Source organism: Panthera leo, chromosome B1, assembly GCF_018350215.1.
Source record: "Panthera leo isolate Ple1 chromosome B1, P.leo_Ple1_pat1.1, whole genome shotgun sequence".
NCBI lineage: Eukaryota > Metazoa > Chordata > Mammalia > Carnivora > Felidae > Panthera > Panthera leo.
This window is the reverse complement of record NC_056682.1, coordinates 127,843,064-127,867,502: the sequence shown is the minus strand read 5'-3', so window position 1 is coordinate 127,867,502 and position 24,439 is coordinate 127,843,064. Positions and strand designations below refer to the sequence as shown.

The 24,439-nt window shown below is 33.8% G+C and overlaps 1 protein-coding gene and 1 long non-coding RNA gene across 4 annotated transcripts in view; one reads left to right on the top strand and one right to left on the bottom strand.

Moving 5' to 3' along the window:
* GRID2 (glutamate ionotropic receptor delta type subunit 2) overlaps positions 1–24,439 on the top strand; it is a 1,444,174-nt gene that overhangs the window by 545,983 nt on the left and 873,752 nt on the right. The gene's annotated exons all lie outside the window — the stretch shown is intronic.
* LOC122218041 overlaps positions 13,088–24,439 on the bottom strand; it is a 66,044-nt gene continuing 54,692 nt past the window's right edge. Inside the window, exons 3-5 of one of the 2 annotated variants that reach the window (XR_006201817.1) lie at positions 18,185–18,263; positions 16,392–16,455; positions 13,088–13,431 (exon numbers count right to left, since the gene is read on the bottom strand). This is a non-coding gene — a long non-coding RNA (uncharacterized LOC122218041). The remainder of the gene's footprint in view (positions 13,432–16,391; positions 16,456–18,184; positions 18,264–24,439) is intronic. The other variant, XR_006201819.1, reaches the window with a different exon arrangement.

Genomic DNA, 24,439 nt, shown 5'->3' with positions numbered 1-24,439 from the left:
GGTCACTCAAGAGCTCTGATGGAGAGGTACAGTGAGATGAATGTAATTGTTATTGACTACTAACATAACATACATTCTGTAGCCAGTGGATCGAGGAATAATTTGACTATCAAGTCTTATTGTTTAAGAAATGTACTTCATAAGGCTATAGCTGCCATAGGTAATGATTCTTCTGATGGTCTGAGCAAAATACATTGAAAACATTCTGGAAAGGATTCAACATTCTAGATGCCATTAAGAACATTCATGATTTATGGAAAGAGGTCAAAATATCAACATAAACAGAAATTTGGGAGAAGGTGATTCAAACCCTCATGCATCCATGAGGAGTTCAGTACTTGAAGGGGGGAAGTAACCACAGGTGTGGTAGAAATAGCAAGAGAACTCGAGTCAGAAGTAGGGCCTGAAGAGGTGACTGAACTGCTGTAATCTCATGATACAACTTTAACAGATGAAGATTTACTTCTTATGGATGAGCAAAGAAAGAAAAAAAGTGGTCTCTTAAGATGGAATCCATTCCTGGTGAAGATACTGTGAAGATTGTTGAAATGACAACAAAGAATTTAGAAGATTAATAAACTGAGTTGATAAAGTAGTGGCAGGGTTTGAGAGGATTTACTCCAATTTTGAAAGAAGTTCTACAGTGGGTAAAATGCTTTCAAACAGTATTACATTGTATAGAGAAATCATTTGTGTTAGGACGAGTCAATCAATATGACCAACTTCATTATTGTCTTATTTTAAGAAGTTGCCACCACGACCTCAACCTACAGCAGCTGCCACTGTGATCGGACATAAGCCATCAACATCAAGGAAAGACCCTCTACCAGCAAAAAGATTACAACTCACTGATAGCTCAGATGATGGTTAGCGATTTTTATAATAAAGTATTATTTTTTTTTTAAGTTTACTTATTCTGAGAGAGAACACGAGTGGGAGAGGGGCAGAGAGAGAGAAAACAAGCAGGCTCCATGCTGTCAGCACAAAGGCCAAAGCGGGGCTCAGTCCATGAACTGTGAGATCATGACTTGAGCCAAGATCAAGAGCCAGACACTCAATCGAGTGAGCGACAGTAAAAAGTATTTTTTAATTAAGGTATGTAAAATTTTAAAGATTATGTTATGACTACACTTAAACAGACTATAGTATGGTGTAAAGATAACTTTTACATGTACTAGGAAGCCAGAAAATTTTATGATTTGCTTTATTTTGATATTTCTTTTATTCTTGTTGTCTAGAACTAAACCCACAGTATCTCTAAGGTATGTCACATTCATTTATAAAAAAACAATCTAGTAATTTCTACCTATTGTACATTGTTAGTTTCATGTGTGTTGGTACATTCAAGTATATGTAAGGCAAATAAGTGTTTTTAGGGAAGATTTTATTATCTTCATATCTGTTGTCAAAGGACAAGTTGATAAACCAAATCTCATCGCTTTCTGCTTATTGTACTAGATTTTACTATTATCTATCCTCTTTTGGTAATGTACACCTGGTGTTGTTTGTGAATGATGGAAATGGTGATATACTAATCTTCATTTCCTCTCAATTGTGCATTCCTTGATGTAATATAAACAGCTTGAAATAAAACTTGGTGGAAGTATTAATACTACAGAAATAAACAAATCTTCACGTCAGACTTTTGTTTGTTTTGTTTTCTTTAAGGTCAGCTTATTGTTAAACACTTTTCATCATGCAACTGGTTTTAGGCCTGACTTAATCTAGAGATACAAATCAGGCCTTCAGTTCTCTCCTTTTCTTTCCCTTACTCTTTCATTGTCCTGCTACTCTTTCCTTCTTTGCTTCCTCTATATAGCTCTCTCTCCATCCCTTCTTCTCTGTCTTACCAAATTTATTGCTTCTATGCCACATGTGTATGGACCTTATTTGCTCCTGCTGGAGACAGGCTTTCTCCGTGTGACATGAGAAATGGAAACAGTGGATGAGCATATTTAGAATTGCATAGTAAAACTATGTAAAATCCAACTACTTCTTCAACGCCATTTTGGAAAATACATATCAGAGGACTTGGAATGGCTTGGGTTAAGTCATATGTCCACATCTGGAAAAATTCCTGGGGCGTAATTAATGGGTAACCAGGGTGGTGGGTCTGTGTCATTACCACTTAAGAATTTAATTTAATGAAGAGTGCTACTGGGATTTGGAATTACACCAGAATCATTTGATTTGAGTTTGTAGTAGAGTTCCACAAAAGAATAGAACAAAAAGGTTTGATTTTTATAGATTCCCAATATGTTAGAAATAGAATAAATATTGCTTGAAATGAGTAATTATGGATTCTTGATTAGGAGTTCTCATAATGTTTATCTTTTTGATATACTTTCTTATTAAAATAATAAACAGGTAAATCAAATTAACCATTATTATCATCATTTAATTTGTTTTATTCATGATTAATCCAAAATGGATATAGGAAGAAAAATGGGATTTAATTTATAATAGTGTTTTAAATATTAAAAGATTTAATGTATATAAAGAATATAGTTCAGTACCTGGTGATAATTGTTAATAATTGTTGGCCATTGCCATTATTTTCACAGTTGTGAAAGGCATACTCACACGCACATACACACACATATGCGTATATAATATGCATACATTCATGTATACATGTGTAATTATATATTTCTGCATGAATATGATTTTATATTTATGTGCACATTGTATATATTTTATATAAATATGCACAAATATAGATTTGTGCATATTTATATATACATATATACATATATACATGTATACATGTGTAGCTATATATTTCTGTATACATATGTTTTTATAATCATTGAAGAAATCTGAATGGCTTTACTATAAACTTAACCATCATTATCTTTAGGAATTTTAGATTTTGCCAAACTTTTAGTTTTTGCATTGCAATGTTTTCAATATTGTTTAAGTATTATAATGAGTTTACTTTTATTTAGTGTCAGAAATATGTATACTTTTTAGAGATAATATTGTTTCATACACTTAAATTAATTTGTTTAAAAATACCTTCAATTTATAATGCTTCTTTTAATATATTTAAGATATATAAAAACATTAATTAGTTATATCATAAAAATACTAATTGTACACACACTTATACTCTTGTAGGAAATTAGTTGTTATTTACTAGAGAATCCCCAATGCTTTACTTTAGGGAAAGAACAGAGTCACAGGAATAGTATACAGGCAACTGAGGAACCAGTAGGCAGGTATTTTCTCTATTGTTCTATGAGTCGATGTAATCTCTTCACTGAGATTTGACTAAACAGTCGTCTCCTGTAGCTTCTACTTCTACCAGTTTTTCATGATGATAAAGTAATATTAGATTACAATTAAAATGGCTGCCACCATTTAACCATACCATGTCTTTAATCAGCAGATGGATTGACATGTTTAGATTTAGGTCAAGGCATGTGTTTGTAACAGTAACTACTAGTATATACCTTAAAAAGTGAGTATAAGCACAGCAGGTGAAAGGACTACAATAAAATATAAACATAGAGTAGAAGTTAGGCTCCACCAAAAATAGAACCAAAAGCACCAGGGAAAGGGGGGAAAAAGTCATCCTAACACCATCTGGTATCAGGGCATCTAGGTATTGAGTTAAATTGTGCCTCCCCTCATTTATATGTTAAAGTCTTAACTCCCAGTATCTCAGACTGTGACTGTCTTTATAAATAGAGACTTTAAAGAGGTAATTAAGTTTAAATGATGCTGTTAGGGTAGGCCCTTAATGGAATCTGACTAGTGGTCCTTATAAGAAAATTTGGACACCTAGAAAAACATCAAGAATGTGCCAACTCAGGGGGCGCCTGGGTGGCTCAGTTGGTTAAGCTTCCGACTTCAGCTCAGGTCATGATCTCGTGGTCTGTGGGTTCGAGCCCTGCATCAGGCTCTGTGCTGACAGCTCAGAGCCTGGAGCCTGTTTCGGATTCTATGTCTCCCTCTTCCTCTGACCCTCCCCTGTTCATGTTCTCTCTCTCTGTCTCAAAAATAAATAAATGTTAAAAAATTAAAAAAAAAATGTGCCAACTCAGAATAAAGAGCATATGAGGAAGCATTTAGAAGGTGGCTTTGGAAGACACCCAAACATGTTGACATTTTGATCTTGGTTTTCTGCCCACCAGAACTGTGAGACAATATATTTTTGTTGGTTAAGCCACCCAGTGTGGTATGGCAGCCCCAAAAAACTAATGCACTAGATTTTACTTCTCAAGGTAAAGAGAGTTATAATAACCTCCTCTATCACCTCCATGCCACCTGTGCCAAGCGTTGAGTTGAAAATGGTTGATAGAAATCAAGGAAGGGGGAAAACAAGTGTTTCTGACTTTGTGTTGGGATGACACAAGGATGGGATGACAAGTTAGACAATATCTTAAGTACTGTAATCTACCTATCAAATGGGAGACATCGGCAGATACATCTTTCCTTAACACTTACATTTTCATAGACTAGTTCCTCTTCTGGCAGGTGTGGAGTCCACTCTGACTTGGGAGGTTAGAACAGTTGGAACAGCATTCTTTCTGGACCACACTATTTCAAAAAAAGGAAGTTTGAGACCATGTGGGGAGGGAGTTGGGGGGAAGCAATTGTCAAGAGCAAGTAAAGGGTTGGCTTGGCTAAAATATAGCAAAAACAGTTCCTGTTAAAAAAAAAAGTACTTTCAATTATTTAATTTTTTTTGTCTTGTTTCTGATATCCTCCTGTGTACTCCACATTTCCAGCTTCTAGCTACTTACATCATTCTCATTTACCTTTCTGCTCAACTCCATTCTCTATTCTCCACCTTTTCCCATGGTTTAATAAGCAACTTTTATTTCAGTCTAAGAAGGACTTCTGTTTTCTTTGATATTACCAAGCCATTATAGTCTCCACCCTACTTAACACTATTATACTGTATATGATTGGCTTCTAAAAAGAAGCAAGATGATCTTTTCTATGTAGCAAAAATCCAAGACTTTGAGACAGGTATAGAATTCAGTATTTACATTTTACAGTAATTTATACTTTTCTTCTTGATTCATGGTTATTTTTTATTATGAGTATTAAGAGATGATTTATTTTTCTAGCAATCTGTATATATTTGACATGTTTTCTTAGACACATTACAAAATTACTTGAGTAAATCTATATAATATACATTGGTGCTATTTATATATATATTGAAAAAAGTTTTACTAACCTATGTTGTATTCCAAAGTGATTATACATCTGTATAATATTCATATAGTAATATGTTTTATTTCAGATACTTTGTTACTTATAAAACTTCATATTTGTAACATTTACATTTTGGTGATAGTTGCACATTTTTCATAAATACTAACAGCTAATTTTGGTAGTAAACACAGACAAGATTCAGTGATATAAATATGGTTTTATTTGCAATGTTTGTACATAAACTTCCAAGCTTCTAGACATTAATTATCAGTATTTTAAAAATGCAGATTGTATCTTACAATATCTTGTTCATCTCCTACCCACGTATTTCAGTATGTTCCTCTGAGTGAACTAGCTACTTTTGGGAAATTTTTAAAAAAGTAAATCTGAATTCTCAAGTGATCCAAACAGGTCAGTTATTTTATTACAATATAGCAAACAGCTGGTAGGTGACAGTGACCAGTTGAAAAGGTTGAAATGTGGAGCTGTTGAATTGAGACCCACAATAACTGAAGAGCACATTACTTCCTTCAACTGATGGTATTTGTTCAAAATACCCCTTGAGCTATTAATTTCTGGAGCTCCAGAGACTTGCGGGACTAAGTTTTCTTTTGAAAATTCATGCAGTGGCTTTGTCGAAGGCATTACAAGTATTTCATCTACAGATGAATATCTGTAGCAAATATTTATTCACTACTGATGTGTGCATTTATGCACAGGAAAGTCAAAAGGTGGGAGAGGAGAGGCAGATGACTGGGTAATTTAATAGTCAAGTTAGTTTTTAATTTCTGTTGACATATTTTAAATTTGCAGAAAATTCTGTTGCTGAAGTAATAGATGTCTTTAATGATATCAGATCACACTTCATGATCTTTTTATGTGATGTCATAGTTAAACGCAGGGTATATTTGTGGATTACTGGAAGACCTAAAATATAGTAAACCAGCTAGAATAGTTTACGTGAAAAATCAGCAGTTCAAAACACTTACTTTTGAGAATGTATGTTTTGTCTCTCGATGGTTGCAGGAATAAAGATAACCTAGTAATCTATCCACTACTATTTCACCAAGAAATGTTTCCATTAAACAAATTGAAGGAATGAGATAAAGATAAATACAATTCATCCAAAAATACATAGTAAACTGGTGAGAGGGTTCAGTTTATATTTCATCATAGTTATATATTTCTTATTTAGTGTTAGAAAATTATTTACAATTATATGTATAGTCTGCAGTTTACTTTAATTAGCTTTTCCTTCTATATAATCAGGTATTATTTAAGTATCTAAAAATATGATTAAGCGATAATTCTTTAGGTATTATTTAATATGCAATAGGTGCACATCAAACATTAATATATCTGTATTTTAGTCAATGACAGAAAAGTTTTGTTGAGTAGCACTTACAACATTTGTCCAAACTTTCTAGTGAATCAGTAGAATAACTAGAACTAAGGCCAAGTTCGTAATTTAAGCTTTCTCTCATAGGTCACAGGAGCACATAAAATTGCCAGATAAATAGCTATTAAGGTGAGACCTAAAGTTCTCACCTACAGAGAAAAGTGTGTGCAAAAATGCACAGACTTTGTAATGGTCATTTACAAAAGAAGAATGGATCACAAAATGAGTACTGTCTTTGGAAAATAATTCAGAAAGGCTCCTGGGGTCACCTAAAATTTTTTGCAAGGAATCGATTCCTGAAGATATGGAGTCCTTTTGTGTAAGGATTTATAAAGAGTGATAATTATTTAGATCAATGAGATCTGTGTAGTTGGGGAAGAACCAGGCATTTGTTCACATCTTTAAGTTGCATGAAAAATACTATTAAAATATTTAGTGCAGGTACAATAATAGGCAAATTTCATTCATTGATTTCATAATGAATGAATCTTATGTAAAAGGGAACTTGTGTTGTATTGTGTTGTGTGTGTGTATTTATGGTGTTTAAGACAGTATAGAAAAGTTTAAGAAAGATTTATCTACAAAAAAATATCACATTGAACAAAATTACTTGTCTATATCAACAAGAGTCTGAATTTGGTTTATAACACCATTTGGGAACAAGAAATATTCTATTTTATTTTTCATAAAATAAAGATAAATCTAGCTCTACTTCTACTGGCCACAGGTTGTTGGAAATTCCATCTCATAAATACTTTATGGGTTCTTTCCCTCTGTCTAGGTATGTAAGATTTTCAGTGGGGCTTTATATGGTACCTGGAGAATGGAGGAGTTTTTAATTCACCATGACTGTTGCTGAGATATGTCTTGTCCAAACTCTGTTGGCCTTTCTGGGGTGTTAAACTTCTTTCATTGTGCTAAATATGGTCTTAGAGATTTTTCCCAAAGTCACACCATTAGTGTTTTCCTACCACTTTTTTTGCACACACACACACACACACACACACATACACTCCTGTTACCCATAAACCAAGAGGTCCTTTTCCTCCACTACTTTCTGCTTCCACTGGTACAAGTTCTAGTCTCCGGCCAAAGTGCCCACTACTGTTCATCTCCATGCAGCTCTCCTCAGTATTGGAAAAGCATCTTTCTGTTCTTGGGTGGGTTCAGTTCTGCCTAGTCTACTTATAGCAACAGGCTCCCATAATCACCATATACTACCCTCAAAAACCCTATGGTACTTTGTAGTACTTTTCTATACCATAGATCACATAGAATATGATTATCTTTGCCATGAAGAGAAAACAAACTTTCTCTCTGTCTGTCCATCCCAAGGCTGAAAGGGTCCACATTATTATACTCCTATACACCATTCAAAACATACATTTATCATGTTTCTCTCAGACTCCAGCTGCTGTCTGTGGCACAACAACACTGGAGCTGTAAATGAAGAAGTCTAGACTTGATACAAAACTTTCCTGGATTAATGTCAGAAGAAAAGAAAATCATTTAACTCATTATGTCAACATTGAAAATGAACTCCACATTCCAATGATTTTTATTCCAATCATTTAACATTCTATATTAGCAATATTTGCACAACAGAGTTTTGTACAATATATATGTTTTTTATAGTCTTAGCTGAACCCTCAATACTGTGTGAGTTTTTTTTTCATATTTTTCAAAACCTTGCATTTCTGTCAGCAATTGCAGCATAACTTATTATTTCTCAAGTTTCAAGAAACTCTAGCAACAATAAATGCTTGATAAATTCCTGTTGAATAAGTAGATAAATGAATGAATAAGAGCTATTTCCTTTCTTGAAAATTATTTACCTCTATCTTCTACATATACCTTTCCCAATCCATAAGAAGTTTAAATCCCTCTTTTCACTCTGTTAAAACAATATTTAGTTTTCATATATTTGTTTATATTATTACTTTCTAACATGTCTATTTGCATTTTTTTCTCACCAAATTTTAATGCCATGAAATAAATAATATGGCATGAAAATTATTTATATGGTTATACCTAGTCAACAGAATGTCAAGGATGTAGACTTTGAGTGGCCATACACCAAAACATGCAAGAAAATAGATTTAAGGGTAGAAAACTGGTAGTAATTGACACCATTTAAATAACAACAAAATAATTATATTAATATGCTGCATTTCCTCATTACCCACAGGGCATTTAGCCCAATGGAAGACTTGTTAGAGCAAAAGCAGAGATACCTGTTGAGAGAACAATTAAAAATTTTGTTCACCTATACCTGAGAAACATGGAGTGATATTCTCATGCCCTAGTGAAAACAGCTAATGTAATGATACATGTTGAGAGCATGTCAGTTTCTGGACATAAGTGTGTGTGTGTGTGTGTGTGTGTGTGTGTGTGTGTGTGTGTATGTGCGTGTGTGTGTGTATTTTAAGATTAAATTCCTTTTTATCAAGTAAGTAAAACTGATTACACAATAGCACATATTTACAAATAAGAACATGGGAGTAAAATGGGCTTTAATGTATTTCCTAAATGAAGTATATTTTCAAAATTAATATCAATAATTATGTAAATAAAAAAAATAAGACCAAGGATTGAAAGTTTATGGAATAATGTCTTTTTTTACCCTCTTTTGCATTAAGAAAAACTCGGTTTTATCAGTTTTTTTAATGTTTATTTATTTTTGAGAGAGAGAGAGAGAGACAGAGCATGAGCAGGGGACGGGCAGAGAGAAAGGGAGGCACAGAATCTGAAGCAGGCTTCAGGCTCCAAGCTGTCAGCACAGAGCTGAACGCAGGACTGGAACTCGAGAATGGTGAGATCTTAACCGACTGAGCTACCCAGGCACCCGGAGAAACTGTGTTTTCAGATTAGCACTTGCTTGGACTGCCCATTTTGACAAAAAACAAAAAAAAAATTTTTTTGGTGTATGCTACATCTGGCTTAACAGATAACAATTTCAAACATGAATTTTACTCATCAAGCTAGGTTCATTCAATAAAAGTTTTGGCATGTCCATTATTTCCACTTTTAAGCTATTCTTTGTAAGTAGCCATTTTGAAACTCTAACCATACAGAATTAACTCTAAGATTTTTTTTTTATGTCCCAAATCCAACATTATGAAACTATGTCTTATAGCTACTTAGTGACAGAATGACAAATGAATGTCCTATTCATTGTAGTGAAAGATGACTGACTTAATGAACCATGTTCCACTTGTCAAATAAGTTTCTTCCTCTGTATGTCTCTTTACATATAAAACTATTCTTTAAAAGCACAGTATAGGAGAGAGAAAGAAGTATGTGACTCCTATTTTTGCCTTCTAGAATAGCTATCTACATCAGATAAAAATATTGATTAACCAATTTATTATTTTTATTGCTAAAGTTATAAGTATTTATATGCCCTGTAAGAGTATATACATTATACTAATAGGTTCAGTAACTTCTCATTGTTTTCTGTTGTTCCCTTTGTTGTTTTATGAATCAGCATGTGACATGTTTTACTAATTCCAGCTGTTCAAAAATCTATTATTAATATTGTACTTCTCTTTACTACAATAAAACAAAAGCCATGTTACAAATATCTAAACTTTAACATAATGGCCTTAGGAATATAAACCAAATAAAAGTGGTCAGTTAATGGAAGTTGAAAAATAACTGTTCTTATTGTTACGATTTTATTATAGAGTTTAAGACTTTTTTTTTTTTTTTTTTTTTGCTTAAAATTGATTGATATCTTCACAAGCAGAATACACCTTTTTTTATACTGGAAGGAATTTTTTATTGGAAATTTTTATAATCCTAGAGATGAATATAGTGGAAGAAATTACATAAAGTTAATTGCTTTTTTTGCTTTAAATGCAGAAAAGGTAAAATGATTATTTTTACTCATTATATACTGATAGTATACATTTTGTAAGGTCAAATCTTGTCTCACATTGTTTCTCGTTTACTCAAAAAAAAAAAAAAACCACATAGCTTTAAATATCACTAGGGAAAACCTCAACTAAAAATTATACTTTAAAACTATTACTGGAAAGATGTAGAAGTCTTTCCCCAAGTTACATTTTCCTCCACAGATCCTTCCTTGGTAATCTCCACCTCCATTTCATGTTGCTGATTTCTTCTGATGGCAGTTAGATCCTCAAAGAGATCCAGGCTCAGAACTAAGCAACATATTTGATTCTTCCTTGCTTTTTTCATCACATATTAACATGCAGTATTTTCTGGGATCCTATTTTCATTCCTATCCTTGTCATCTTGTTGACTTCTGAATTCTTATATCTTCAGTTTTATGTAAGGCCACTGTTTTCCACAGCTCCCTACCTTCCTTCCCAGACCCCCTTCTCACCATTAGGTTTGATCTTGCAATTTTTAATAAGCAATATGTCCAAAGTTAAATTCTTTGCTCAGAGCATGAAGTGTAAATATCTATTTGCTTGAAGCAATACATACTAATAATAAATGCACCTTATGGAAGAATTAAAGGAAAAAAAAAAAAATAAAGCTGTGTTGCTCTTGCATTTCTGAATACTCTTTTTTTTTTTTACCGGAAGAATCAGTTCAAAAATAATAGTTATAAAGAGTCTCAGTAACAATCATACTGCTAATGTACGTAAATAATACTATACCATTGGACTGAAGGTTTTTCTACTAAATTTTAAATTAAAGGACATCATTATTAAGAAACAAAATTTTTCATCTCATGAACATCTTACCAGATAAATTGGAGAAGTCATCTAAAAAGATAAGCTTTCTTCAACATTTTGTAGAGTGCAGAGTTAGGTTTATGTATAGAGATGATTAACTTCTCATATGTATTCTGTTATTTTATTGTTTTGTTTTTTTTAAGTTTAGTGATTTTGAGAGAGAGAGTTGGCGGAGGGGGGGGGTGGGCATACACACAAGTTGGGGAGGGTCAGAGAGAGAGCAAGAGATAGAATCCCGAGCAGGCCACGCACTGTCAGTGTGGAGCCAGACGTGGGGCTCAACCCCAGGAGCCATGAGATCATGACCTGAGATGAAACCGAAGGTCAGAAGCTCAACTGAATGAGTAACCCAGGCATCGCTGTATTCTCTTATTTTAAAGAATTAATCCAAAGTTCCAATCTGGGGGCATCTGGTTGGTTCAGTTATTAAGCCTCTGACTCTTGATCAGGTGAGGGTTCCTGAGGCCCAGGAGCAGCCTGTTCTCAGCCCAGGGCAGGTGCTCAGACATGTGGGAGAGGGACAGTGGACTCTCCCCAGAGCAGAGACCATATACTTGGACTGACTGGACCTGATTTTCAGGCTGGGTAGAGAGTTAACAAGTAGCAGAACTCAGAAGTCAACCTTAAAATTTACATTCAAAGCTGATGTAGAGTTGGATGGAAGGAAAAAAGACAATAAATAGATGTTGTGCCTACCTAAAAATTTTGCTAAGGGCCATTTTCTCCTTGTTAATATCAATTTATTTTCTACAATACAGTGCTTTACCAAGATATTGGTCCATGTATAGAATTTTAAAAGTGGTTTAATTTTATTTCCTATTTTGTACTTAGAGCTTGGATTAAAGTTTTAGATTATGATTTGTGAAAGTACTTAGAAGCCAGAAATAAAGCAGTTGTACTGTTGCAATGATAGATTTGATGGCATTTCAAAGTAAATGTTGCCTATAAAGACAGTGAGAGTGGGCAAAATCTGGGAGATCAGCTATAAACTGTCAGCAATTTTTCACCTTTTCTCCCCAAATTCGTCGATGAACTGCTAAATTCTAAAAATTCCAATTAAAGACTTGAACGTGTGTGGAAATTGATTAGTTCACTTACCCATGTGTTATTCGTTCATCTGTCAATAATTATGTAATTTCCAAGAGGGTAGGGACATCATTTTGTTCCTATTTCTTCCTATTTTGACTGCTATTTCCTTTTAGCCTTATATAGTACCTAGGAATTAGTTGATAATACTAAATATTTATCAAATGAAAAACAACCATGAATAAAATTTTTTCTTATGTTCAATATATCAGAAAATGTGCAAAGTATAATGACTTCATTGTACATGTACAAAGTACATGACTTCATTTTTTTACTCTTCATATTTATTTAATTTTTAAATTTTATTAATTTTTCAATTTTAATTCCAGTATAGTTAACATACAGTGTTATATTGGTTTCAGGTATACAATGGAGTGATTCAACAATTCTATACATTGCTCAGTGCTCATCATGATTAATTTCTACAGTGACTTCTTTAAAAAGCTACTGGTCTAGGACAATGTGTCAGGCAAGGAGTAGATGAGGAATGCAGGCATTTAAAGAAATAAATTGTTGTTTACTGTAGAGTTAATTAATTTATGAGAGTAGCGAGCATTTTAAGTCTAAGTAAATATATGTTTTCTTACTTATCACTCCTATTTCAAGCCAAAAAAAAAAAGCCTAGATTATGAAAAATAGACCCTACCCAATTTTAATTGAGCAGGGTTTATCATTACTATCCACCACCGTATTAGTTTTCTGTTTCTGATAACAAATTCTGGTTACAAATATAACAGCTTAAACAACACCCATGTATTAGTTCATAGTTCTGTATTTCAACCTCATACAGAGAGTAACTGGGTTCTCTGTTCAGGGTATCAAAAGGCCAAAATTAAAGTGTCAGTCAGGCTGAGTTCTTGTCTGCAGAACTTCTATAGACTTCTAAGTTCATTCTTGTTATTGACAAAGTTCAGTTCCTTGTGGTTATAGAACTGGGGTCACTGCTCACTGTCTGCTGGAAGCCACTCAGCTTGTAGAGCCCATCCACATTCCTTGAATTGTGGTCCCTCCATTTTGAAACAAACAACAGTGTGTCACAGAATCCTAGACTTCTTTTGTGACAAACTGGAAGTAAACAAAAAAACAAAAACAACACTCTGCTCTTTAAAGTTTTTTATCATTGCATCAGGCCCATCCAGATAATCTTTTTATTCATTTTAAGTCAGTTTTGTCATATAACCTAACCCAAGCACAGGAGTAAAATCTGCCAAGTACACAGTCCTGTGGATTGATTAAGCAGGTCATGTGCACTAGGAGGAGGGAAACTTGGGGAGCCATTTTGGAATTCTATCTACCAAACCGGTCTTCCTTTTTTTCTAACATTTTTTCTCATTTGTGCTCATTGATCAGTAGACTGGTTAAAAAATTGTTTTTAATGTTTTGTTTTTTTTTTTTTAATTTTTGAAACACAGAGAGAGATAGACAGAGTGAGGGCAGGGGTGGGGCAGAGAGAGAAGGAGTCCAAAGCAGGCCCCAGGCTCTGAGCTGTCAACACAGAGCCCAATGCAAGGCTCGAACCCATGAGACATGAGATCATGACCTGAGCCAAAGTCAGACGCTTAACTGACTAAGCCACCTAGGTGCCCCGACCACTAGCTTAGGTTAGTCATAGTCGTCATAGTACCTAGTAAGGTCTTAATCTAAATAATGGCTATCTTTATTGTCATTGCTTTAAGTTTTTGTCTTCCTTTTTAAACTGTAAGCATCTCCTGGCTTCATTACAACTCCATGTTGACAATATTCCTGGCACTTAATCCTTCCCTAACTACACAAAATATATGCTCAACAAATAATGTATTATAGGAGGAAATGAAAGCAAACACTAGAGAAATCATATTATATAAGAGGCTTCTAATCAGCCTACTCTCATCCTTGTTCTGATTCTTCTTGTATCAAGCCAAATGTTACCTTTCCAGCTTATTGCAACATTGCAGATGGCCTCCCCAATTACTTCCAGCGTCATCAAGCTCTTTATTTACTTCCCATCTCATCATTTTCTGTAGTGATGTTTTTTGCATATTTATTTACTTATGTGCTGTCTGACTCCTACTAGGATAAAAGGTCCTACCAGATGGGTACTTTTTATATTTTTCTTATTGTGTCTCTAGAGTTAAACTAATCCCTGGTCCATAATAAGTATTCAATAAATACTAAAAGAATGACTTGTAGACTGGCAGAACTGTCCTACAGGGCTTCGGTGCAATTTTTCTTTGCCCAATTGGTAACCTGAGCATTTAAATCTTTCAAAATGCATTGCAGAAGTTTTCCAACATTTTTGACAATAATTTCAATCATAGCAAAACTATAATCTGCAATCTCCACTCTAATTACACAGTACATTTACCTCATACTTTGTTCCCCCCAAAAATCAGGAGTGTATTGTGCAAATTAATTAACAAATGTAAGGCATCTATGGGGAAAATTAATTAAGGATTAAAAAAAGTATTCTAGTAACAGCTGTGCTCAAAAAGTTGGGGCGGAGGTAATTTTTACACCAAGAATTTCATATAAAAATTCTATTATTATTCTATTTTTTATTAGCATAAATGCTAATTTATGACATCAGTATCCTTCTGTACAATTCTTTTGGACATAATCAGTTACACAAAGTGCACTGGTCCTTGTGTTTGACCTTTAATAGTTGTGTTGTGACGTGAAACATATTAGTCAGCATCTCCCTGTGTTCTTCCTTATGATGTGCTAGAAATCCACTGTAAAAGCAGTATGACATGAATTACTATTTGTAAAGCATTTTGAGCTTCCCAGAGCTTCCTGTGCCATCACCAATTATAACTCCAAGCATGTTCTCCTATTTCCATTGTCAGATGGAAAGTGACAGTTTCTGCTACTTTGCAGCTTGATAAACTGTCTCCTAGAAAACACCTTAATCAGCATAAATTCAGGTTGTTGTGGGTTCATTTTTTATAAGCTAAATGTCCTGATGTAATTTTAGGTATCCTAAAATGTAATTATTTAGATAGAAACTTCAAGTAAATAAATCCTTGATTCATTTTCTTTTAAATCCTGAAAACTCAGTGCCCTAAATGCTGCTTTGGTAGAAAAATCATTGACAGCTGCAGACTCCTGCCACTTGAGACAGATTGAGAAGTGCACAACAATTTTTTTTAAAAATCTCCATTCGTTATTTACCAGTAATTACCTTCTACTGGCTCTTCTGTCAATACTTACCCATTTTGTCTATCAAATTAACTGATTAATGCTAAGTAACTTTTTTAAGGGTTTTGCTTAAAATAGTAAATCTTAGATAGCTCTTGGAAATATGTGTTATTCAGTATCTTAGAGTTTTCCTGTCTTATGAAATTTCATTTATCTCTTCATGTGGACCTTTATTTTCTGCCAACATGTGCATTTCTACATTTTTCCTCCACCCTCATCATTTACTCATGTTGAGATCATTGTCTTTTAAACTTCACTCTTTCAAGAATGTTCTTGCACTGTCCCTTTTGAGCCTTCTCTCTACATTCAACTATATTCTACTACAGTCCCTATGAATTTTAAGAATAATCACTTTTCATACATCTGCCTAATCCAGCAGCCTGTGAAAATCCCTGTCCTTCTCCTCCAGTTTATCAATTAAGGCACTTAAAATGACCAAACTAGACCTCAATAAGTGATAACAGAAATTGTGCCAACCAAGATTAAATCACAATAGCCTTCTCTCCTAAACCTCACTCTTTAGCCCTTATTCTGAATTCCACATTAGCTTTTAACCAATAGAGTAGGCACTTGGTTGAGAGCCTATCTTTATATGGAGTATATAGTGGATATTTTCACTTTCACCATTGTAACTTTGCTAGGAAAAAACATGTCTTCATTTGATGGCTTTGATGATGTGTTGAGAAGTGTAGGTGGAAATTCAATGTTAAAGGACTTTAGAGTGGATGTTTCTAATGGATTTGCTATTGTTAGGTCAGCATGAAAGGAAGACTTTTGAAGTCAGTCAGCATAGCTAGGATACTCTGAAATCATTACACTCTGGACATAATATAACAAAGATCTTTGACCTTCATTGTAGTAGAAAGGATTCCTCTTCTCTCAGCTCCATAAGCTTATTAGTAAAGTCTCAGTCTGTCAGTTCAAATGATAAGAGAACATATATAAGATGGTTAGTATAAGGCTAGTATATACTTGTTTCTGAGATCTTTGCCATTAATAAGACAAATAATGTTGACCAGTTGTTTCACATTTCTATTCACAAATTATTTAAATTCAAAAATAAAATATCAGACTACCAGTATTTTACAGTAACAGTCATAACTGCCTTTTGACATAAACCTAGTTTGACTCTGAGCCAAGCAAAAGAACAACACATTTAAGATATTTTTTTAAAAGTCTGGTAAAAGAAATTTGTGTTGTTGACCAAAACTACTTGGTAACTTCCCATGGGAAAATAAGTTCTTTTGGAGGACAGTGCTGAATAGCTTGGCATATGCTGACACTTTGTTACAGTCTTTTCAATAGCAGAATCATTTCCAGGCCACCAGACACAGTGAATAATTCCTGAATGTGCTACATGTGGTGTGGCCAAGATGACAGTACTGCCATCTGGAACAATAACAAAATTTCCTCAAAACAGACATCCTTTATGGACAGATAACTCATGCAGATCATGTGTCAAGGGCTTGATTTCTTCAGACATTTCCCCACTGGACTTTGCAGTCACAAGCAGAAGCACATTCATAGCAATGACATATTATTACAAATAAGAAATACATAAACCATACTCGATTGATTTTTAAAAAATATTTATGGATATTAGACAGGGTATAGTATCCACTGGTATTTAGGAACAGGTACTCCATCAAATGTAAAGAGATCACACTGTTATTTGGCATGGAAAAAGAGAAAGTTCACCAGTGACGAGGGCACCACAGGACACTGAGAAGATAATAGTAATAACCTGAAGCAACTAAGAAATCTTACCTCAACCTGTACCACCAAACATGAATGCAGCAGCTCATCACAATATCTCAGTTTAATTCCACCTCAACAGCATTGTTTTATTGTCTAACTGGTTTAGCTCCCTTCCGGGAACCCCCATGTTTATTTGATATCCCCCAATTGATTTTTCTTTCATGTTCTCTTTATTAATCAATTCATTATTCAGTGGTTTTCAAGCATTTTACTAACTTAACAACATTTTCTTTGTATTAAATCAATGTAGAAGGATTAAACTATATAAAATATCTGATTGATTAAATCAAGAATGAGATGCATGCTTTCCTGACAGGTTGGATGGTTCTGTAGTCCCTGGAATTATATCCATAGCATCCTATGGCTCCAACTGGTTCTTTTTAAGAAGTTCTGCCCTTGCTGTGATATTTATGTAGTCACTTCTTTTTCTCCAGTGTGAAAGAAACCCTGTCACAATCTTTAATTTCTCAGATAATGTTCTGATGGTCCGACATATGGATGTTTTGGACTAGGCTATTGACGTAATAGAACACAAAGTTTGTTTACCATTCGTAAGCAAAATAAACAAAAATTCAGATTAAAGAAAATATATGGAAGATTACAGGAAGGAAGAGTGTGAAATTTAATTATACTCTTCCAGTTGTCAATAAGTATCTTTGGCTGTGTAACTTCCCCAGTTCATAAATATATGCGTGAAATACTGCCTTTAGACATACATGTCTGATTCTTGTATCAGATTCCCTTTTACAGAAGTGACCTGTAAAATTTTGTCTAGATAGAATATGTTGTGTCTCTGTTGAGTCTACAGTTGTATTCTTTGGCCTACTTGATATACAGAACAAAAATAGGATGCTGTATGTTTTTCTGGCTGTTGGAAACTTACCTTGAGAGCGTTTTTGTGGTTCAGTGATTATGCTGCACATTCAACCCACAATTCCCTGTTCCCAGAGGCCAATAGCACACTGATAATGAAGAATTGGATATAAACAAAATTATGAAAAAGTTCTAAACAGCATTCCATTTGTACTAAACACATTATGTATTAGCATAAAAATGATATATAATGAAAGTAATGGTATTAAGATAAATTTTCACTTACTAAAAATTTATAATATACTATTTGCTCTTCACTTCAATAACAAGTTATACAACATCAACTTAAACATATGATAATGTATTATAGTCTTATAAAATAATTATTTTATTATATTTGCTTTGATAATGTGCAATAAATATTTACTTAATAAGCCCAGTTTTTTAGTAATGCAGATTGATAGAAAACACATGACAAATAAATTGCCACTGAATTTAACAAATTCTTCAGGAGTTAAGTATGTATCTGCTTTGGTATTAAAGAAATGACACATTATTCATTGAATTTATTATAAAATCTGTGCTCATTACCATGGACCATAAGCCCAGTGTGATCTGGCTTCTTCCCAGATTCTAATTTCACCTCATAATTTTCTCACTTATTTGTCAGGCTCTAGCCATCCTAGCTATCTTTATATTTCTCCAAAAAGTAAAGCTGGCTCTTTTCCTCTTTTTAGATATAACCTCCTGCCTCAGATCTCCATATGGTAGGTCTCAAATTAAATTTTTCCTTTGCCATTTCACCTTCACTGAAAAAAAACAGCAATATAGTCTCCCAGAACTCATTTTTATTTCACTCTTATCTTTTATTATCTTTTATTATTTTTAAAATGATTTTAGTTATTTATATATTTTCTTGTTTATTGTCTTTTTCCTTCCTACTAGTACTATTGTGTAATTTGCACAAAGTTAAGGACCTTAAAATGTCACATGTAACTCTCTATTCCATATGCCAAGAACGGTATTTGCCAAAGAACAGACATTCAGTATATATCTGTTGAATAAACTGAGTGAATAAACACATATTTGAGCCATAAACCATATGCCTTTTAAAGTCTAATTGTCAAAAAATAACAGTCCCAAAATATTCTTGCTTGAAAACATGCAATACGCACTGTGAGACTAACAAGACAATCTGCAAATATAAAAGGAAACAAACATCATTATCATATACTAATGTTAATTTGTTACTTAAAAAGAAAAGGAACATGAAAAATTGCAAGTTTCAAACAGCGCTAATAGTAAATTGATAAAAATTGATAATAAATGTAAGTTTTTATCCATCCACAGAATCAAAGACAAGACCAAACTTTGAGTAATACTGCACTTGTGATGAGGGGGTTGGGAGTAGGTAGGGGTGAAATATTGTGAAGAAATGTTGTCAGAGCTTCAGTAGGGTTTCATAGCTCATCATCAGTTGAGTTGCTTGATATGGACTTGATGATACGTCACTTGATAGATGTACCTGTTTGATATGTCCCTTGATACAGACATGGATGGCCTTACTTGTTGCCTTCCTGACACAGTCTTACCCACCAACTAGTTGCTTCTTTCTTGATTATCCTTGCATCACTTCATACAACCTTTAGCTATCTGCATATTACATTTAGTATATTTGTTTACATATCATCCTCTCCCCCTCCATTGGAATCTATAGAAAGGTAAACATTTATTTTACATGTTCAATGTCTTGCTTCAAGCCTAGGAAATAAGTGTGCACTGGGTGTCAGTGGACTGAGTACTTAATGTTTTTGTGAAAGACATTTTAAGAACCAAACGGCGTAAGAAATCCTTGACGTTTTCCTTTCTTTGACAATTAAGTCACATAACTGTCTTCCATATTTTATGTTACCATATCATATCTACATGTAGAGATTGTTTTCAAAAATCTGTAATTAACGGCTTATTCAAGTGACCTTTAATTCATGATATCATGTGTTCCCTCATTGTTTGAGTAGATATTTCTTGATGTCAGAGAAGCAGCACAAATGGCTTTTGATTATATTTTAAGAAATTTCAGATTATTTCTTTCCTTAAATAGAAAATGTGCCATGAGTAGTTAAATTTTTGATAAATAAAGGACTGAACTCAAATGGTTTAGCCCTCTGTGTCTTATAACCTATTCTTCAGAGTAATAACTGTTCTAAGTGGTAGAATGGTTTATCAGTGCAACGTCACTGATGAAAAATGCTGTTGATTATCCTTGTCTGCAATTAATTAAATGCTTTCTTCACAAGAGTCAGAGAAGAAAGCTCAAGTGAAACATATCATATGTCAGCAAGAACAGTGTATTTTGTTGCCACGTCCACAGACAGTATTATAATTATCAGCAGTGAAGGTTGTGGAGTTCCGCACATTGAAAAATAATAAAAATAGGTCTGATGCTAATTCCTGTTGGTCAGAAATGGGAATCATGGACATACATTTGAACAAGTGATTCTGGAACTCCTGAATGTGGAGAGGATAATTTTAATTGAATTAGTTTTTGAATTTCACACCTTTAGAGAAGAACAATAGTTAATATCTTGGTAAAAGGCTAAATGAAGTTCTTAATGCTCTACCATTCAATAGAACTTCCAAATTTTCCATCATCTAGAATCTTGGGTTTCTATCCTACTTGAGTTTTCATTGTCCTGCTTTTGAAGTTCCATTTGTACAAAATCAATTACATTTTTTGCTAGATATGTGCAGGAAGTCCGGAAAAGTGTTTAGAGTATCATACAAAATATACAGGCCATAAAATGTTAATCATGAGAATGATTTAACAGATAAGGAAATTGCAACTCAAAGTGATTCTCAAAATTCACTGCACATCAGGGTTCTGAGCCCCATTCCTGCAGTTGGTTGAGAAGCCTGGGGTTTGTACCAGACGATTCTGATATAGATGATGGGTAGGTGATACTGAGAGTTGTTTTTGTTTGTTTGTTTGTTTTTGTTATTTTTAATGCACAGAATACAACTGTTTCCTAGACCAGTGTATTTATATTACTGCATAAATTTTTAATACATTAAGACAATTTATAATTTGAGAGCTCCATAAATTCTTTCAGTAGAGCTATTGTAAAACAGTGTTAATTTTGAATCATGGGGTTTAGGTATATGGAACTTTTATAAGGCAAATTATTTGAAAAAAAAAAATGCTCCTGTCCACCCTTACACACCAATGCCACAACAAACCTACGGATTATTAAGCCAGTTAGGAATTGGTTTCCTGCCAGCTGCAGTCATTAAAGAATTTGGTTATTTTGCTCCTACAATTATAAATTTATTTATTACAAAACACTTATTCTCTAAGGATTTCATTCTTCTGCCAGTTTAAAATTCCAGTAAAATAGATGAATAGAAGACTAAAATAGAAACAACTAGGCTATTCTTTCTCCTCTAAAACATCAAGGGCAATCACTTTGTTGATATAATTTGTGACTAGTTTCTAAAATGTGTCATCTTTGCAGTAGTTTGTATTTTATCTTTTGATAAATTATGTTTGACAAGTAGGTGAAAAAGCAGAGAAAAGCTACATTTTATGTAGTGTGTGTGTGTGTGTGTGTGTGTGTGTAATGTATTTTAGAAAAGTATTTTACAGTGAAGACTGGTGAAGCATTCTATTAATTTTATGAACTAACTTCTAAAGAATATGTCAAAAATAGATTGTCAGGTACATCTTAGCATTTGTGAAGAGTAATGTTGCTAGAATATCTTTCTTTTTATATTCTTAAAAGATACGTCAAAAATGTCTTTTTCAAATATGGAAATGTAAATCATGGATTCCAAAGTATTTTACTTTTCTCTGGGACTCTATATGACATCCAAACTAAATGTTAGGATGATGGGTATGCACAGTTTTCTGTGGCCTCTGAAGAAAATGAAATTATTTTTAAATTGTATATAAGTACAAGAGCAATATGTGTGGGTTTTGTTCTCTCTCTCTCTTCCTGTGTATATGTGTGTATGTGTGTGTTTATGTGTGTGCAGGGGAGAGTTTTTCATCTGACATATTAAAAACATTAGATTACATCGTACTTACAGTAATTACAGTTTACTGGTGACACTGTCGTTAGCAGAGCAATCCTTATGTCTAATTTATAGCAAGGTCACAAATGATTAAATCAAGACAAACTTGATCATTGAGTGTAATCATGATGAAACGTATTGGTACTCAAGACAACCTCTTGGCAGCCATTATACACAAGGCTGTATCTAATACATACATAGTTTAGGTGAAAAAAATATCATGAGATTTTGGCTTAAACGGGTGGTCAATAGGGGCATCTAGGTGGCTTAGTCAGTTAAGCGTCTGACACTTGGTTTTGGCTCAGCCATGATTTCACGCTTTGTGGGATTGAGCCCCTGAGCTGACAGCATGGAGCCTGCTTGGAATTCTCTTTCTTTGTCTGCCCCTCCCCCGCCCCTGTCTGTCTGTCTTTCTATCTGTCTGTCTATCTCTCAAAATAAATAAGTAAACAATAAAAAAAATAAACAGATGCAAAAACTAAAGTTCTCTGTTAGAAATGCCCAACTGGTAGTTTGAGTGACTCATGTATGCCTTCAGTATGAAAAGGCAGAGACCCAGCCCATCTTTGTGTGCTTAGTGTACAAAACATGACGGGCCTAAAATATTTACTTGTAAATGAATAGAGGGAGGAATGAATGCATGAAAACTGAGATACCCCAATTTAAAGGCTTGATATTCTCTCTGACAGTTTGTGACTTCCTCTTTTGTCACTGCCCATATCAACCACACTCCAGTCATACTGGTTAGCTTTTCTTTTCTTGTATATTATAAGCTCCTGCCCACCTTTTATATGTCCATTTTTCTCTCCCTCTAATCCTATTCCCCTAGATACTCAAACATCATTGTTTCTCATTAAGTGTCTCCTGTCCAAAGAGGCCTTCCAGGCCACTCTAATTTCAACTATCATCTGAAATGTGTGTGTATTATATAGGTATGTGTATGATATTGTTTACTATTAAGTATATATACCTATGATACCGAGTTGATTATCTTCCATTTGACTTGTGCCCAAACTCCTTGAGAGCAGAAACCTTGTATCACACTCACTCTGCATGTAGAATAGCTTTGGCTTATGGTATGTTGGTGCTTTGTAAGAATGTAGTGAATAAATGAATGCTATGAAAGTATTTCATAATTTCCTCCTTTAGTGCATCCAATAAATTACTCCTACAGAGGAAAATTAAACATTATAATATGAATTAGATATATATTGTAGGTTATTATTTTTAATAAAGAAGAAACAGTTAACAGATGGTTTTAAAAAGCATTAACAGAGAGCATTCACTTTTAAAATTATATTTCATCTTTAATAGGGAAATAATTGAAGTCTTTTAAGGCTTGGAAACTGTTGTATATATTATATGTTATGAAAAGGAAAAAAAAATAGCATCACCGTGGAGCAGCAGAAGGTAATCTGTAGATTTTACAGCTTAAAATAGGGTGCCTAAATATATGTGGCAAAAGGTGTATGTGTGTAACTGTGCTTAGTTTATCACTTTAAATTGTGACTGTAAATAATATAAAATGAGAGGACAAACTTGTGATAACATCGACCTCTAATAATTCTAGGACCTTTTGTCCTATTTAAAAGTACTAAATAAAAAAAAATTTTAAACAATTTTTTCCCAGTAAGAAGTAGATATGGATTTTCTCCCCCCTCCACCCCACTACTTCTCTCTCTCCCCCACCCCTCTTTCTCCCCCACCCCCCCTCTTTCCCCCTCCCCCTCTCTCTCCTTTAAACTTTCCTGCAGCATTAGGTGAACAGACCTTGGTAAATAAATAGAAATAAAAACTTCATGCCCTGGAGTTTTGACGTTCAATTTCTCATCATGTCTTAATGATTAACTTGTTACTTAACCTTCAGACCTCAGGGTGTTTTTTTTGTTCGTTTTGTTTTGTTTTGTTTTTAATGTGTAAAATAAGAGGCTTGACCTAGCTGATTTCTAATAGGATAAGATCTTATGATTCTATTAAATATATTGCTCTTACTCATTAAAATTCATTTTAAGTTGGTTTTTAGAAGTTTCAAAACCATGTTCTAGTATTTAATTTCTGTCAACTGTACCCCTGGGCTTTTTGGTTTTTATGTGAATGTAGAGTGTGACCCCCCAATGAATCAAAGGAGCAAGCCGTATAGCCTGGAGAACTGATATAAGAAGCCAACATTTAGAGATTTTGATGATTTATGCTGCACTTTGCATACTGGAAAATGTGGAAGTTTTTTTTTTTTTTAATTAAACTTTGTAAGGAA